Source organism: Stegodyphus dumicola, chromosome 5 (assembly GCF_044657685.1).
Source record: "Stegodyphus dumicola isolate Sdum_Otavi_A_Nest chromosome 5, ASM4465768v1".
NCBI classification, from domain to species: Eukaryota; Metazoa; Arthropoda; class Arachnida; order Araneae; family Eresidae; genus Stegodyphus; species Stegodyphus dumicola.
Window position 1 is genome coordinate 144,270,534 of NC_140772.1, and position 18,888 is coordinate 144,289,421.

General features: G+C 33.8%; 1 protein-coding gene across 8 annotated transcripts in view; it reads left to right on the forward strand.

The window, feature by feature from the left end:
* LOC118202263 (uncharacterized) overlaps positions 1–18,888 on the forward strand; it is a 280,122-nt gene that overhangs the window by 85,921 nt on the left and 175,313 nt on the right. For 2 of the 8 annotated variants that reach the window (XR_015040950.1, XM_085816301.1), the window contains one exon: positions 2,448–2,565. The exons of 4 other annotated variants lie outside the window; for them this stretch is intronic. The gene's annotated coding sequence lies outside the window, so the exon portion shown is untranslated. Of the gene's footprint in view, positions 1–2,447; positions 2,566–3,489; positions 9,684–16,497; positions 17,413–18,888 lie in introns of those variants that run through there. 2 more of the 8 variants (XR_015040951.1, XM_085816300.1) reach the window with 2 other exon arrangements.

Genomic DNA, 18,888 nt, shown 5'->3' on the forward strand with positions numbered 1-18,888 from the left:
TTTCTTCATGAAGGCAGTCCTTTTCATCAGTCAATATCATGTATCATGTCAGTGTCATGTATCAAGAAAAGGACAAGTCAAACAAATTTAGATGAAAAAACAAATTAATTATAGAAGGACTGTATCCTGTCCTTTTTAAATAATTTATTTGCATGTTGTTATCGAATATTTTGTCTAATATTCATGAGGAACTAGATTGAAAGTTTTAAAACTTGAATGTCTGAAACATAAAAATACCCTTTAGCTTAGAGAATTAAGAGAATTAAGTTTATTAATTACGAGAATTAAGATGTAGAGAATTAATTTTTAGTTCATATATATTTTAATTGTGTAACTATATTACTGAGATACCAGATAAATCATTTCAAGGGAATAATTTATTAGTTTAGTCTTAAACAAATCATTTCTACCTCTCCATGTGCATATTGTTTTTATTTAACATTTTGGGGCACAAATGATAAGCCTTAATAAAGATTTAAAAATGTGCGTTTTTGCTTAACTAATGAAAAGGCATTCTGTGAATTGAATTTGCAAGGAGAAGGAATAATTTAATTGAACATTGTGCAGGTGTTATTGAAATAAAACTCAAAACAACAGTTTTTAATTTATATAGGGAGAATAATTTATAAAATTTCTAAAACATTTATTTTGGTAAGTTGTAAAATTTCTTTACAAATAATTTTATGGAAGGATTGCATCCATTCACTTGCTAATAGAAAATGTTGATTTTTGTTTTAGAATAAATTTAATTTAAAGCAGTTTTCTAATTTCTCCACCAAATACTCAAAACTAGGCTTGAGTTTTCACATGTGTTATCATTTACCCAGGCTTACACATAGCATGTGAGGCATGAATAATCATGAGATATTTAAGAATTAAATCTTAAATGATTTTAATTATTAAATAATAGTTGCATTCATTCCGAACCCTTCTTACGTAATTTTTTTAAAAAATTGATAGCTTAATATCTCTGTTGCAATGAAGTGAATGAAAAATCCGACTTTTTCACTTTAGATCTATATTTGAACTATTTGAAAGAAAAGTACTCTGAGAATTTCTGCTTTTAAATTGTGTTTTATATTTATGCTTATGAGAATTACCCCACTTTAAATTTCTACACTTTTTTTCTGCATTCATCATTTTCATTTTGCTGAGCTACTGTCTGTGTACTATAGCAAGTTACTTTATTATGATTAGCTTTGTCCTTACTGTTCAGTAATCTTAAAAATTATTTACAGTACATGTGAATATGAAGTTCATAATAGTTGAAGATAACAGAGCATGCAGTTATATCAGTATTTCTATGATAGGGAGAGGTTCTAAAATCACAGATTCATAAGTGAAAGCTTTTATATTCTGTGTATAAAATCTCAGGAAATTGTACAGATAGCCTTAAACGATTTTTATTTTTAGTCTTTTCTTCTTATTTTGATTTTTAATGTATTCCCCCCACCCCATATTTAATGTGAGTGATACTGTTTATTTTGCAAAATGAAAATAAGTCTATGATTTTAGCAGACATTTTTGAACAACTTATTTTTCTATGCATAGACCTGATATGCAGTTCTGTTCTAATATATATGAATAAATGTTCTGATATGAATATTTCATCCTACAACCCCTCAAGGCAAATCAACAGTTATATATTTAATAACTTTAGTTATTATGTGTTTTTGTTTCTGGCTTTCACAGGAATAACACCTTTTCTAATAAAAAGCTATGTTTGAAATTTATATTGTTGAAAATATTTAAATGTCCGCTGAAAAATTATATAGTTAAAATATAAATAAGTAAACAAAATGAATAAACTTTTAAAATGACTTTTTCTAAATTATAAATAAAAAATATTTGCTCTCTATGGTTGCTGATTTAAGTCAAAGATTACTGCATATTAATTACCGTATTTTTCGGCGTGGGACGCCCACCAGTGTATAATGTGCATCTATAATTTTACGCTAGATTTTTAAATTTTTGTTTGTATATCTGTATAACGCGCCATTCGAACAATAATGTACTGCATTGACAAGTCTTAAGAGGAACAATATGTGTGTGGGTTAAATGCTTGAGGGAGTAAATATTCCTGCAAAGAGGATGGATTCAATGCAAATGTCCAAAAGAATGCTATGGTAGGGTTTCGAGAGAAGGTGGATATAATCTGGAGAAAGAATGCACTTCCAACACGAAAGAAGTCATGGAATTAGATTTCAGATGTTTTCTCTTTCTGTGAAGCTGTGATTTTCAAGTGAACATCGAAGGTTTTAGTTGAAATACAGTTGATCTTGTGTTAATTTTAGTAGTAAATATGGTTCCTGCAAAAAACACACTGCTAGTTTTAAATGCAAAGTCATTCAGTTTGTGAAAGAAAATGGAAATTGTGCTGCAGCAAGGGTGTTTGGTGTTGGTGAATGATAATGATTCACCAACAATGATGTTTGTTTATGTACCAGATTTGCAGTGACGGTGAAGATAAAACAGAAATCGATGATGTGCCTGAGGATATAACGGAATACCAGCATGTTGAACATTTTATGCTATCCGATAATGAAAAGATTTTAAATTTAAGAGGTATGTCATTTCTTTTAAAACAGTATAAGTAAACACAAAAATGTAACTTATGTATGCCGATTTTTTTCCATATTTTTAATTTATTATTTTTATATCCGTCGTGCACTCGTATAACATGCACTCGTAAATTTCAATCATATTTTTGGCAAAAGTGCATGTTATACGCTGAAATATATGTTATGTACTGTGTAGAAATACATTACTTGCCATTTAATGTCAGAATTAATAATATAGCTGCTAAAAATAGAACATATTTTGGGTTTCATATGTTAATTATACCAAAATGTATCATATTTGCATAAATTTATACATTTTGAGCAGAAGGCTTAAATAAGGAGGGATAAATATTATTAATTCAGTAATAAGAATAGAAAATAGGCAGAATATAATTGAACATTTAAAAATTGATACTTATTGGAATGAACTATGCTTCAATGCGTATGTTACTTTGTACATGAAATACTAATGACAATTTTAAATAATCAAAATGACAATAAAATTTAATACATCAAAGGCAACCTCATGGACAGAGGACTGCATATCTAGTAGAATAAAATATTGTTAGTTCTGTCTTGAGACAAGTTTTGGAATTTTATTGTTGAGAGACTTTAATAATGAATAGTCTTTTAACAAATTTTTAATTCTTTTTTCAATTAAAATAATATGAGATTAAGCATAAATATGAAATTCTGAGACGACAATCATTTTAAACTGCTTAATATGTATTAAAGGAAAAGATTTGTCTATTAAATAGTTGATATTTTGAAATATGTAATTATAAAATTAAATTAAATAAAAATGTAAAAATTTATTTTGCTGCTGTCATAAAAGAAATACAGGAATTCATAATTTGTTTCACCTTTTCAACAACATCTCTTCACTGAATATATAAATATTCATGATAGCTAACGATATCCAATTATCTACATATCTTGTTTACCAATCACCAGTTTACCAATTATCTTGAGAGTTTATTGCAATGTTTTGGTATCTGAATGTAATAATTATGATGGATGTAGAATTTTTGAAATATAAACCAGGTTACAAAATGCTATAAAATAAAAAAGAACATTTATTAACACAATGTAAAGAGGAATAAATGGACAGTCAGCAGCACTGCATGACCGAAAGTGTAAATCAGTCCGGAGAATACAGCAGCACTGCTATGATGACGTGGCTATTTGACATGGCAGTAATGAGCCATCTTCATCACTTGTAATATGCTGCAAATGTGGGTAAAAACACAGATCCCATGTGGCACACAGCCATCACACCTGTCCTGAAGAAGTGGATTCTTAATTAACTTGCTTGAAATAGAACTTGAGCTTACAAGAGCAAGTCCATGTTGTGCTGGATATATCTCTACTATTCTTTTTAATGGCCATGTAGCTGGGAAAATGTCACCTTTTAGCAGAATAATATCACCAATTTCCAGGAATGACCATTCTCATCTGGATTTCAGCATATGCAAGCATTCACTGTGCCATCTCTCTTCTTCATCTTCTTTATTTTCTGCAACAGAAACCTCATGGAATGAAGGGGAGGCCTGATACAATCACATTCAGGAACACTTGTAGTAGTTTCTCATAATTCTTTCAAAGTTCACTCAGTTTTCTCTTTGCTGCAATAAAGTTACTTCCTTATCACAGGAAATGTGAATGTAGGCAGGAGAATTAACTTGCTTGAAATAAAACATGAGCAGTAATTGTTACAAACACAAACAAGTCCATGTTGTGCTGGATAAACCTCTACTATTCTTTGTAATGGCTGTGTAGCTGGGAAAGTGTCACCTTTTAGCAGAATGATATCCCCAATTTCCAAGATTGACCATACTCATCTGGATTGCAGCATTTGCAAGCATCTCTTCCAGAGCTTTATTTTCTGCAACAGAAACTTCTTGGAATGAAGGTGTGAGGCCTGATAAAATCACATTCAGAAACACTTGTAGTAGTTTCTCGTAATTCTTTCAAAGTTCATTCAGTTTTCTCTTTGCTGCAATAAAGTTACTTCCTTATCACATTAAATGTGTCAGGTATGCCTTGGCTTGCAGCAAACCTCTTGAATGCAACAGTCAATTGTTAAATCTCAGACAGCTTCTTGGTGAGCTGTTGTTAGCTAGCTGTTGTTGCCATGCAAACGAATACAGTCAAAAGTCTTTAATCCGGACTCGTCGGGACTTCGGTGATTCCGGATTATTGATTTTTCCGGATTATAGATCATCAGTTTAAATCTGGTAAGATGGCATGCAGAAATTATAAAATTAAAAATATAAAACAGTAATTTATAAAATAATGAGCAATTATGATCTAAAGGGTATCAAAATTTGCAAAAAAAAAAGCTTAATATTTATTTGTTTACTTTATTAAACATTTCTTTCAACGCGCGCATGCGTAAAGCATACATTATGCATAGCCGAAATTAGAAAATTGCAACCAGAAAACTATTTAATTTGTATTCGTGATATTTGTAATGACCAGGAATTTGATTTAAATCATATCAAAGACGAAGTACATTGAGATGAAATACTACATTTAATAAGGAATTATAAGCCGAATAAAATAAAAACATCTGCCCTGAAGATAACGATAATGTTGACATATCAACTTCCAGTTCATTGCGCGCCGCCACGTTCCCCCTCCCCCCCCGCGCAAAGCAGCGTGAAATTGATAAACAGATTTCCGAACGGTTAAATAAACAAAGGATATGCCTTTATCCATTTCTTGGAGCAATTCCACTTTTTGTTTGATGGACATCGAAACATACATTCGTTTTCGTAGATCCTTTGGGAGCTCCAGCATCGGAAATTCTATTTGACATAATCGAAAGTTCAAGCTTACTTTTATAAAATTGCTCTTACAGTCTGTAAAAAATAATAAGCCGGATCCAATTCGAAGATTAAGGAACAACGCAATCATCAACATTAACTGAAATAGACAATTAGATAATTTGAGCTTATACCGTCCGTTATACATTAAACGCGCAGTGAAAACGTATTCTGCGCTTGTGCACACGCAAATGCGCAGTCGTAAAGGTCTTACGCGCACGCTTAAACGCTTATGCGCATGCGCAGAAAGTTTTTAGCTTTGAGTTCCGGATTATAGATCATTCCGGATTATGGGTGTCCGAATTAACGACTTTTGACTGTAATACAGCATAGCTGTTAGCAGTCCATTTACCATGTCCTTAGTTAAATTTTAAATCATTGGGACCGTATAATTAATACTACAGTTAGCAAATGGCCCTTATAATTTGCAAACTATGCATTTTGCTTTGAAACTTTTAATAATTTTCTTTGCTCCATTGATACAACAGTTGTGTTTTAAAATGGAATTTACCACTATACAACTTGCATATGGAATTTCATTCAGCTCAATCAAGAGTTCATCCAGTCTATTAGGAGACTGAATAATAAATGAATGGTTAGCATTATAATTTATTCTAGTATGCTGAATACAACCTGCCACTTGTAGGAGGCTGTCTTCAAAAAAATTATTTGATGCTGCGAACACTATAACTTTCAAAGGTTTCTTGCAACTTAATAATTGTATGCCATCTTTAAAATGCACTTACTATACCCACAATACTAAATAATGCCTTGATGCTTTTCTACATTCCAAAGAGTTATAGGGAAATGTTCACCCTTGAAATTTGGCAAACAGTTTTGTATCTTTTCGATAAGTGCTATTTAAGAAAGTACTTAAAGTTTCAATTTTTAAACTGTGTCATGAAAGTATGGTATTAGTTCTCTTTTCAATCAATGCATCTGATCCTCAGTGATGTTACAGAATTCAAAACTCAGTCAAATTCAAGGGGCCTCTTTTACCACCACAGTCAGTTTATTTTGAGCTTTTCTAACAGACTCCCCAGGAAGCAAGGTCTGTTGGGTATAATTTTGATGGAATGTAATTCTGATCGAGACCTCAGTAAAGCTCCGAGATTTCCGTACTTCAGTTAACAGTAAATGTTTTTCATCTGCGACAAGGTGATGATAACCTTATTAGTGCAACAACATACCATGCAAAGATTTGAAACTTATAGTAACTCAGAATATTTTGAATGGAACCAACAAACTTTGATAGCATTCAGTTCTAATCTAGGAAAAGAAGAATAACTGTAGTTATGACAGCTATTGTAATATTAAGTTCTTGCTGTTATAATTAATCACTTTTTGGTATGCAAAATCTGATGCATTACGAAATGTATCTCAACTGCATTGTCTGGAAGTGAATGCATCTAGGAATTTTAATATACTGAAACTTTATCCATTTTTCATTAATACTATTAGGAACCAGATCATACCAATCACTATCGGAAATCCAAAGATGTCGATACGTAATCTCCATCGCTTTTACAGCTATTGAAAGGTTAAAAAATCTCCGATGATTGTAATTGTAATTTTCTTCAACAGCCAAGACTGTCTTAATCCCATTATATAATAATGTTGAATCAGATTATAATTTCAACAATTTAGACAATTTATTAGGCATAATTTGCACATTGAGAGAACCAGTTTCCTGGTTCAACAAATATTGGCTTTAGGAAAAGCTAATTGGTTCACCATTTCCTTAGTTTAAACCACTTCTTTGGTTCCTTAATTTCTTTAGTCACTTGTTTCGTAGCTTCCAATATATAAACTGCCTACAAGTATCAAAAGCCTTTTCAGTGCTTTTCAATCTAAAGAAAAGATCATCGCATAGAAATAATTTCTTATTATCTCTGATGCGTGGCGAATCTTTTTCACCATCCACTGGAATTGTTTCAAAGTATCATTGGCAGAAATGAAAAGGAGGCATGAAATAAGTTACCATGATTAATCGATCCCATACTTCTGAATCTTTTCCCCCCACTCACTGCAATTGTTTTAAAGTATCATTGGCAAAAATGAAAAGGAGGCATGAAATAAGTTACCATGATTAATCGATCCCATGCTTCTGTTCTGCGAAGCATTTCTACCTTCTTTAGCTATAAGAATGTGCTCATACAATTCGGCAGTATCAGACATAAACACTACAACATGTATTATGAAACTTCCAAGTACCAAAACTAATCCCACTTGATAGTTAGTCCTACAAATAATATGGAATTCAAAGACTTTCCTTTATATTAGGTTTAGAAAAACCATAGCACTATTTGGTATAAATGCAGAATGTTGAGGAATGTATTATGCATTATCAGGTAAACCTGTGTGTTAAATTAACTAGACTCATAGACTCAGTTTTTCATAATCGGACATGTATTCTTTATAACCTTTTTACAAACTAGGATTTCACTTAAATTTGTGATCAATGGCAATTAAGTGTGAAATTGCCACTTCTTTATATTCTCTCATATTTTCAGAAGAATCTCAAAACGGAAGCTTCACGAAGAGTCTAATCAGAATTCACTTTGAAAAGCTTTAGATGATATTTCTCTTTGTGTGCTAGCACTGTAACCCTTTGAAGTAACTCACTAGTTTCCCAAAACCACTTCAGGGCTTTGTCAGTGTTTAACTCAGTCCAAAAGTTGTCTAGTGCAATTGCGGTTTCATTATCACGAAATGTGTTTCGAATTCTTCCAGAAAGTACTCAACCAAAATATGTGTGTTGTGCCACTACTGAATTTTTATTTATACCTGGCAACAAAAGGCAAATCCATTATAACTGCCAATAAAAATGTCAATTTTTCTCACTATATTCAATATCAGCTAACAACAGAATCTTCAGATGACAGAATATTATGATCCGTATGCCTCGGTGGAAGAGGAGAGGTAACTTATTTAGCATAACACTCTCTTGCAGAATGAAATTTTAGAATCATGAGCGGAAAAGCACATCTGGATAAACAGTAGATAGAGCATAACTTCTTTTCAGTGGTAACTTCAGTGTACAAGACTCCAAAATAAAGCTGCATTCATTACCAGTATGCAGAACAGAACAACTGTGCTGGTTTCCCATTCTATCAAGTGCTTGAATGATTGCAGTGGGAAACAATACTTCTTATTTTTTCCATGTTAAGCTTTAAATTATAAGAATTTGAGATCACAACTGGATTTAAGTCAGCTGTAAAAAACTGATTTACTGTTCTCATGTAGCAGTGTGTATTACTTAAATTTCGAAAAACTAATGCAAGTATGTTAAGTACCACAGAGGCAATTAAAGCATGGATTATATATTTTTTATGTTATCTTTCCCTCTGTTACATCTAATTCCTTAAATTTAAATATTTTAATGGTACCCATTCTTTAAACAAATAAACATAATTTATTCCTTTACATTGATAAGAAGCAATTTTATTTGCACTTGTATTAGAAATACATTGGCATTTTCGCTAAGGTCTCTTTTCATGCTCAGTATTACAAATTTCTAATGAAGCACATCTATTACTTAAATTCTAAGAAGCTGTCACATAAGGAATGTCAATAGCTACTTTCTGAGACCATAAATAATGAGTATTGGAGCCTACGTTTTGACACAAAATAAATATTAAAACAACTGTTCTCTTGTAGAAGCTTCTACATGCAATGAATATAAGTTCCGAATTATCTCATTAGAAACATCACCCTAACACTGTAAGCTTGAATGATTTGTTACTGGTTAATCTGAAAAAGTTTTTAATAAAGATATTGTTATCTCTTTTTGTCATTATATTGCTTGAAATCGTTGTATTTTCAAAAATAACAGTTACCCACTGATTAATATAATGTACTTTAAATACCCAAAATATTACCTGCCTTATTAAATCTACCTTAGCAGCTAGAAGCATCTCTCATTGGTCTTACTGGGATACTGCACATCTACTGTATCTACATATATTATATATATAAAATCTTGTGGCACTTTGCATGTAATATGCAGTTCTTCTGTATAAAGTCTGAAACTTTCTGAGTGAAAATTCACTTTGCAGCCCATAGCTACCATATCGAGTTAACATTGATCTAAAACAAATGGCCACTGTAAGATACATAATCTGTTAATTACTGTAATGAAAGTCGGTACAGAACAGGAAGTCTTTTTTGGAGAAGTTTTCTGTTACGAGAAGTTGATTCTCTCACAAGTGGGATGGAGTTGGAAGTTATCTTGTCTATAAGAAGATGTCCAAGACTGTGGCCAGTAATAGACACTTAGTAAGGTATCAGGATGGTAAGTAACATCATCATATTTTCATCTATTTCGCAGAGTATATAGAGAGCAGTAAATGCTTTTACCAATTTCTACTGCACTTCTACTTTTTATATAGCCTTAAGAATAGAAATAATTTTTTATTGCTTTGAATGTTTAAATGCACCTTGAAGATTGAATATCTAAAAATTTTTAAAAAAAATTAATAAATAATTACTTTGAATGTATGTTCATTCAAATTAGAAATATTTGTGTTAATTATATATTTTTATCTAATTCACAAAGTAGCAAAAATAAGTGTCTGTCTTAATTGCTTAAAGCAAAACCAGGAAACACAATTTACTGCAAAACGAACTGCATCTGTGTCATCTATCCTTTTCTCAATTTAAGGGAACCACTTACTATATATGTATTTAAAAGAAGACTGTTAATTATTTAAAAATTTTTAATCTGTTTGTTTTCAGTCCCAAATTTAATTAAGTAGAAACCTATATTCATATAGAAGAGCATCTTATTGCTAGAAACTAATTAATAATAATATAAGAAGTAAAATATACTTCTTATATTGGTGACGGTATCAGGTTCAATGTTCTGTCTTACTTTTTTCGGGAACATGCAAGGACCTGACTCGGAACAGAGAGCTTACTAAATCTATGTTCAATAACTGTGGGAAGTAGACAGGATACACAAGAAGGGTATACAAAACCCTTTGTTTTTCTCTCTTTACAATAATTTCCGTACTTCGGAATACAAAGACCCACTACTTGTGGTCTAAACGTAAGAATATAAAAATATTAAACTAAACTCTAACTTAACTTTGGAATAATAAACGTGGAAGATTGGCCTTATATTAACAGGAAGCCGTATGTAGTACAGAGAACTGTTAACACTACAATACGTTTAAAAATTATCACGAGGATTAAACCTCTGGCCTGGAAGCCAACCAGCAACTGAGTAAAACTTCTAAGGTAAGCGGCCTGCTTCGACTAACTCCATCCCCTCTCTCGCTTGGCAAAAAGCCACAACTTAAGTACTTGGAGTTCGCCAGACAAATTTTGCATAAATAAGTTAACGCTTTTAATTCTGGCCGGAAGTAGAAAATAAGAAGTGATAGTAAAGATTTAAAATAAAATAAACGTTAGTAAAACTTAAGATCCTTACATACTTCCCGCCAGTGTTAATTAGTTTTAAACTGAGGTCTAAAACGACCTTGTTGAAAACATTTAGCTCTAGAATCTAACGCGAGGCCAATCTTTTACAAACATTTCTCACTAGAAACTAGAAATTAAAAAAAAAAAAGAAATTTGTTTTTACAATAGCAGCTCCAAGGACACGCAATTTTTCATCTGTACTGCATCTAAACAGGAGCTTTTATTCAAATCTGGTTCCTTCCAGAGATCTGGAAGGAAAACTAGTTTAATGAAATGTTACACAATGAAATGGCAAGTAACATGCATATTTATATTTCTCTTAACATTCTTATTTCATTCATGACTATTTTAATTATCTCTCCCCGTGCTCTCTGACATGTGTTGTAAAAGAACACCAAACACGAATGTGTTTATGTATACGTGTTCAACACTTCCTCCTACAATCAAAACACTAACGTGTTAAAAATTCAACATACCAAGACCTCGTAACACACCCTAACTTCAACTCTAAACCCTGAGGTACTATTCTGAAAGTGGCTAACTCTGAAGTGTAGCGTCAGAGAGCCTAACAACATTCATTCAACCTTTAACACATATTCACCATGATTTGGTCTTTTTACAGTAACACGAATAAAAAAAATTTTTAACATTACTTTCACTTTTACCATATCACAGTATTTCTTAACATTTAAAATAACAGTCCACATTGTATATAAGAACATATTAACATGCCGTTAATTTTACGCATTTGAAAACATACATTAGTAGTACATTGTTAACTTCTATTCTTTTCAAATCAAGTGCTAATTCTTCTACATTGAAATACTACATTTCAAAAAGTCTTTCAGACTAAAACTTCTTTCTTGCCAGAATGTTTTGAATAAAATTTATACAATAACTTTTACAATACTTAAGTCTTTACATATTCCTATTATACATCAACTTTTGTTTTACGCGCGAGTAATTGAAAAACATAATACCAAAATCGGTAACAACTCATTTCTCGCCTTTTTGGCGATAAAGGTAGACCTCGCATGACGTAAAACTTCTTGAAATCTGCCACTTGCAGTAAGAATGAAAGATTAACTTACGTTTGCAAAGTAACATAAAATTTTACTTATCTTTGTTATATTCGGACATTCTTTTCTGAGCCCAGTCCTGGAAGGTAGCGCAGATTCTCGTTTGTTTTATCCTCCTTCTTGTGCGGGCTCGCCCTTCAGGGCCTTCCTCTAGAAGCTTTCTTTTTTCTCCAGTTCGGTCACCCTTGAATACCTTCTTTTTCGCCGCTGCCTGTGGTCTTGGCCGTTTGATGGCAGCTGGTCTTGGCGGAACCGGGAGAATCCTTTCGCGTTCCTGCTTGGACCTCGTTGCTGGCCGTTCAAATTTTCCTTGTAACTTTTCCTCCCCCGCTGGTGGCCCTTCCGCAGTTCGGCGACATTTGCTGCGGAGAGTCCTGTCGGATGAGTAGATCTTCCGTTTTAGAGCCGGATTATAGTTGCCGTCATTTCTCCTGGCTCTCTTTGCATACGTCGTCCTTCTCCCTTCTTCATTCTGGGGGTGTTCGTGAGCTCTCTTTTCTGGACGGTTTTTCTTGTTACCTTTAATTTTCCCGCGGGGAAACTTTCCTTTCACTTGCTCCTGCCTCTTAATGGCTTGCCCTTGTACTTGTCGTTGTTCCACCTCTGGAGCTTGTGCCCGCCGTCTCTGCCGTGCCGGATCCTGCAAAAGATCTGTAAATATTTGCATTTTATTACGATCATAGTAGGGTTTGATTTGATCAATGTTTGCGGAGCAGGTTTTACCATTCCTGGCTTTTAACACTACTACAGCGTGAGTTATTTTTTCTATGACATATGGTCCTTCAAATCGTGGAAAAAATTTGGCAGTTTTATCTTCTGGTGCTGAAGAAAGTGAATGCTTAATTTTTAACACTTCATCCCCTACTTTATAAGTTACTCCCCGTCGTTTCAAGTCATAATACAGCTTTTGTTTTCTCTGTGCTACTTCAGTATTCTTTTTTGCTTCTTTAATTAGTTTTTCTATATCACCCATTTTAAATTCTGGGGCTCTTTGTTGCACATAAAATAATTTATCTAACGGCGTTATAATCTTTCTGCCTAAAAATAACTCAGCAGGAGTTTTGCCCGTTGTATCATGTTTTGCGGTCCTAAGGGCGAAAGCAAATTCATTGACATAGTTATCCCAGCTTTTATGAAAATTGTTAACATAACTACGGATAATTTTCACTATATTTCTATTGACCCGTTCCGCTATATTTGATTGCGGCCGATACGGGACCATTTTTAAATGACGTATGCCCAGTTTTTGGCACATGTCTTCAAATACATTACTTACAAATTGAGGACCATTATCCGATATAACTTTTAGGGGCGCTCCGTATTTTAAAATATATTTATTTAAAATAGAATCAGTAACTAATTTCGCGGAGGCTCGTTTTAAGGGAACAATTTCGGTCCACTTACTAAAATGATCAACCATAACAAGGAGATAGCGACTTTTATTTAACTGACTTTTTGGGAAAGGGCCCAATAAATCGATGCCAATTATTTCATTTGGAAATTCGGATTTAATACTATTTAGAAACTCGGCCGGGCGGAAATTAATATAATTAACTGCTTGACATGTTGAGCAGGACTGGACATACGCCCTTGTTAACTTTTGCAGTTCAGGAAAATAGACTGCCTCGCGTACGCGTTGGATAGGTTTTCGAATACCAGCATGAGAAGCTAAAGGGCTGTCATGGAGCTCCTACAGGATATTTAATCTAAGACTAGCTGGGATAACAGGTCGAAATTCGTTGTTGGAATTCGTAGTTTTTGTATAAATTAATAGACCATCTATTAGTTCGTAATGGGCCGCCCTATTTCTTATCGCCACAATATCTTGGTGGCTAAAATTTTCAGGATCCTTTAAATAATCATAAATATTTTTAAATTCAGGATCCTTACCCAGTTCGGTTATCACAGTTTCTCGGGAATGTAAGTTACATGCTGTGGCATTGCCACCTTTACAGTATTACCTTCTTCATCTATTTTAACTCTGGATAGGGCATCTGCTACGATATTTTCCTTTCCGGGGGTATGCTTGATTACCAGATTATATTCTTGTAGCTTGAGAGCCCATCTTATTAACCTTGGGGATAAGTTTTTCCCTGAGTACAATCTAGTTACCGCCGCATGATCAGTGTACACTGTTATTGGCGCCTTCCCAAAATAGACTCGGAACTTTTGCACTACTAACAGAACTGCAAGTGCCTCTCTCTCGGTCGCGGAATAATTTCTTTGTGTTTGATTTAAAGTTCGGCTAAAAAATGCCACGGGCTGCTGATTTTGCGAAAGTAGCGCTCCTACCGCATAATCCGAAGCATCCGCTGAAATTTCTAAATTCTCATCCTTTTCAGGAAATTTCAACAGAGGGGCCTGCGTTAATGCTTGTTTTAATTTTTCGAAAGAACTATTGGTTTCGGCCGTCCACTAGAATCTCGCCTTTTTCCTTTTTAATTTTAACAATGGTTCAGCAATAGCTGCAAAATCTTTTATAAAGGACCTATAATATGAACAAAGTCCTAGAAAAGAAGAGAGCTTCTTCGCCGTGTTTGGAGTCGGATACTTTTGTACAGCGATTATTTTTGATTCGTCTGTCTCTATTCCTTTCTGAGATATTTTGTAACCTAAATATTTTAATTGAGGGGCTGCAAATTTGCACTTTTCGACATTAACTTTTAGACCGGCTTCATTTAATAAAGAAAACACCTGTCTTAAATCCTGTACATGTTGGTCGAGATTATCACTAGTAATAATGATATCCTCTAAATAGATAAATGTGGACTTTCCATGAACAGGCCTTAACACAATGTCCTTATATCGCTGAAATGTTGCCGGTGCCCCTGAAAGGCCAAATGGCATACGCAGAAATGCATAAGTGCCAGACGTGGTTATAAAAGCAGTCTTAGGCACGTCCTCAGGCCTAACCCCTATTTGAAAATAACCAGTCGTTAAGTCTAAAGTCGTCATATATTTGGTGGATGTTATGTTCCTTAGAATTTCTTCAATAATAGGTAACGGATATACCGGATATTTAGTTATGGAGTTTAATTTACGGTAGTCAATTGCGAATCTCCACCTTTTTGGATGTGTCAATGGATAGTCATTATTTTTCTTACATAAAACCACCGGGCTAGCATAACTACTTGAGATGTGCGTTATGATCTTTTTACGTAGCTTATCGGTGATATGCCATTCTATAATTTTTTCCTTATTCTTATCATACCGGTATGCTTTGTGGCGAACTGGCATTGAATCTCCGGTGTCAATACTATGGTTAGTAACCTGAGTAAATCCTGGAATATCACTAAATAACGAAGCAAATTCACTTACCACTTGTCGGATTCTTCGTTGCTCTTCATTAGGCAGGTGGTCAAGGTTTAATATCGGCGGTTCAGCCTTTTCTTCACGAACTGGTTTCATTGTCAGCTTAAGGGACGCTTCTTAAAAATCTAGCGTTGCTTGTGCCTCTGAAAGAAAATCTATTCCTAAGATTATATGTGCTTGCAGATTCTTTACTATAAAAAACATAACCTTTACTTGTTCGTCCTTGATACGGACATACAGCGGTAATTTACCTATACACTTACATCTTTCTCCTTGCGCAGCTAACACTGTCGTATTATCCGAATTATATATACGATATTTACGAAAATACTTCCTAAAAAAATCTTCTGCCACACAGGAACACTGCGCGCCTGTATCCAGGAGTGCGGTGGCTGGGATATTATTCACCAACACTTCAATCTTCGGAAGAGTCAAATTTTTCACCATTACTGTATTTAACTTGAAGGAAGAGGGGTTTTCGTGGCCTTCGGATTTCCGCACCCTCCCGTCACCAGAAATTCGTTTTAGTTTAAATTATTTTTCATTTCCGTGCTTTTCTTCTTTTTCCACTGGCCTTGAGACTTTTTTCCTGGATTGCTATTGAACTGTGGACGTTCGCCGGCTGTTTTTGAATGCTCGGGTTTCCTTGCCAACTGATTCGCTTTGCTTCCGTAGCCGTGTGCTTCAGTTTGCTGTAGTCTTGGCGCTCCAAATTGGTTTCGCTGTTGATAATGGCGTCTTCTTTCAATGTCCGCCGTTCTTCTACTTTCAAACTGGATTGCTAGCATAAAATAACTTTTCCAGTGTAGTCGGATTTCTTAATTCAATAAAGTCTTGCACTTGGGGCAGTAACCTCGGCAAAATCACTTGAATTATCTCAGGATCCGGACGGTTTCCTAACAAGATTTTGAAGACGTGAATTTTTCTTAAAATACAGCTTGAGAGATTTTCGATTCTTTGCTGATATATGCTGAAAAGTTCCGTTTCTAGTTTCGCACGATCCCTTACGACAGGGAAGGCTTTTACTAGGGCAGTCTTGAAATTCTCGTAAGTATAGGTGGGACTTCCTGCTTGACCCAAGAGACTTCTGCCTATACATTTGAACCAATTAAGCGCTTGGCCCCTCAAAGCGCTGGTAGCTAAGGTAACTTTTTGAAATTCGTGCACGGGGTAGAGCATGAAGTGGTCATCCAATTTTTCCAAAAAACTGGTTACCGGTGAGTTTCCATTAAATGTTGCTTCTCGTTTCATCGAAGCGCACATGGTCTGGACGATGTAACCAAATCTTTCCAGGGCGGCAGCTGGCATTTCTGGATTCTGAGCCGCTTCTGCAGGCAGAACAGGTTCTTCTTGAAACTCGGCCATGGTTATTCTTCTTCGTTGGGCGCCACTCTCAGGTTCAATGTTCCGTCTTACTTTCTTCGGGTATATGCAAGGACCTGACTCGGAACAGAGAGCTTACTAAAGCTATGTTCAATAACTGTGGGAAGTAGACAGGATACACAAGAAAGGTATACAAAACACTTTATTTTTCTCTCTTTACAATAATTTCCGTACTTCGGAATACAAAGACCCACTACTTGTGGTCTAAACGTAAGAATATAAAAATATTTAACTAAACTCTAACTTAACTTTGGAATAATAAACGTGGAAGATTGGCCTTATATTAACAGGAAGCCGTATGTAGTACAGAGAACTGTTAACACTACATATACGTTTAAAAATTATCACGAGGATTAAACCTCTGGCCTGGAAGGCAACCAGCAACTGAGTAAAACTTCTAAGGTAAGCGGCCTGCTTCGACTAACTCCTTCCTCTCTCTCGCTTGGCAAAAAGCCACATCTTAAGTAACGGCGTTCGCTACACAAATTTTGCATAAATAAGTTAACGCTTTTAATTCTGGCTGGAAGTAGAAAATAAGAAGTGATAGTAAAGATTTAAAATAAAATAAACGTTAGTAAAACTTAAGATCCTTACATAGGTGATGCAAAACCATTTGCAGGTATAACTGACGCCAAACAATATGGTTCATTAAATATAGAAAAATTTGAGTGTGTTGGACATATTCAAAAACGAATGGGAATATGGCTACGCAAATTAAAACTTGAAAGAAAAAAAGTAAAATTAAATGACGGTAAAATCTGTCTGGGAAAGGGAGACTAACAGATAAGTTAATAAATGAAATAACTTCGTATTATGGTAATGCGATTAGAGAATATAATGAGTCTGTTAGTGATATCAGAAAAGCCATTTGGGCAATTTACTACCAGAAAATATCGAGTGATGAAAAGCCGATTCATGACGTTTGTCCTACAAATGAAACCACATGGTGCAAATACAATATAGCTAAGCAAAATAAAGCTGATTATAAGCATATAAATTCTGAACCAGTCGCTGTAATGGAGGCAATAAAGCCAGTTTTTATAGATTTGTCACAACCTTCGTTATTGAGACGTTGCCTTGGCGGCAAAACACAAAATAATAATGAATCATTTAATTCCTGAATTTCGAAATTTTGTACAAAGACATGTCGTGCTGGTAGTAGGATAGTTCGAATTGCTGGAAATGAAGCAGTGATTGCTTTTAACGAAAGGTCTGTTGGTAGACATTCTGTAATGAATGAGCTACAGCTTTTTAGAAGTAAGTTTTCTATTGAAGGATTTTTACAAATCGATAACAAGAGAATAGATAACGCAGAAAAGAAAGGCTTGTCAGAAACAAAACAACAGCGTAAACTTGAAAGGCAGCAAAAAATGTCAGAAGTGCAGGCCTCCATAAAAATGATGGGGATGTTTATTGTGCTGGTGCGTTTTAATTTGTAAATAAAATTTTAGCAGTTTAGCATACAATTTGAAGTAAGTCGTAAAAGATTTTTTCACCCATGTTAAATAATATGTATATTATACAATATAATACATATCATATGCTTAAATGCTTGAGTTTATTTAACTAAAGTGGTTATGTAAAAATAAATTTTTGTGCAAATATGCCACATGTATTTTAATATACGGCTATCATTCTGTCATGGTAATGTATATAGCAAGGTAAATTTAACGTGTTTCATACTAACAAAAGCTTCTGCAATTTATTAGGATTTATACTTTCTAAATATATTTTGAAAATAAATATACTATGCACTTTATTATTAGAAAGTTATATACTTAAGTATTGATATTAAAACTCAAATTTCTTAAAATATGGTTTTTTACAGTTGTATACATAGCATTTAAAGTATGCTAAAGTTACATTGTGGAAGAACTATTAAATGTTTTATATGTTTGATATACAGTAATATATTACAGAGAACTTTAAGACATTTGGCTATAAGTAAATTCTTATTTGTAAAGAAGTTTTAGTTTTATCATTCTTAGTCGATATGTTATACTTCAATGAATGTAGCAGTTTAGCATACAATTTCAAATAAGTCGTAAAGGTTTTTTCCCACCTATGTTTAAATAATATTGCATAATATGATACATATCATATTCTTAAATGCTTGAAAGTACTTAAGTGATGTGGTTATGTAAAAATAAATTATTTGTTCAAATAAGCTACACGTATTTTAATACACGGCTATCATTCTGTCATGGTATTTTATATAGTATGGTAATTTTAATGTGTTTCATATTGACAAAAGCTTATGCAATTTATTAGGATTTATACTTTTTAAATATATCATTTTGA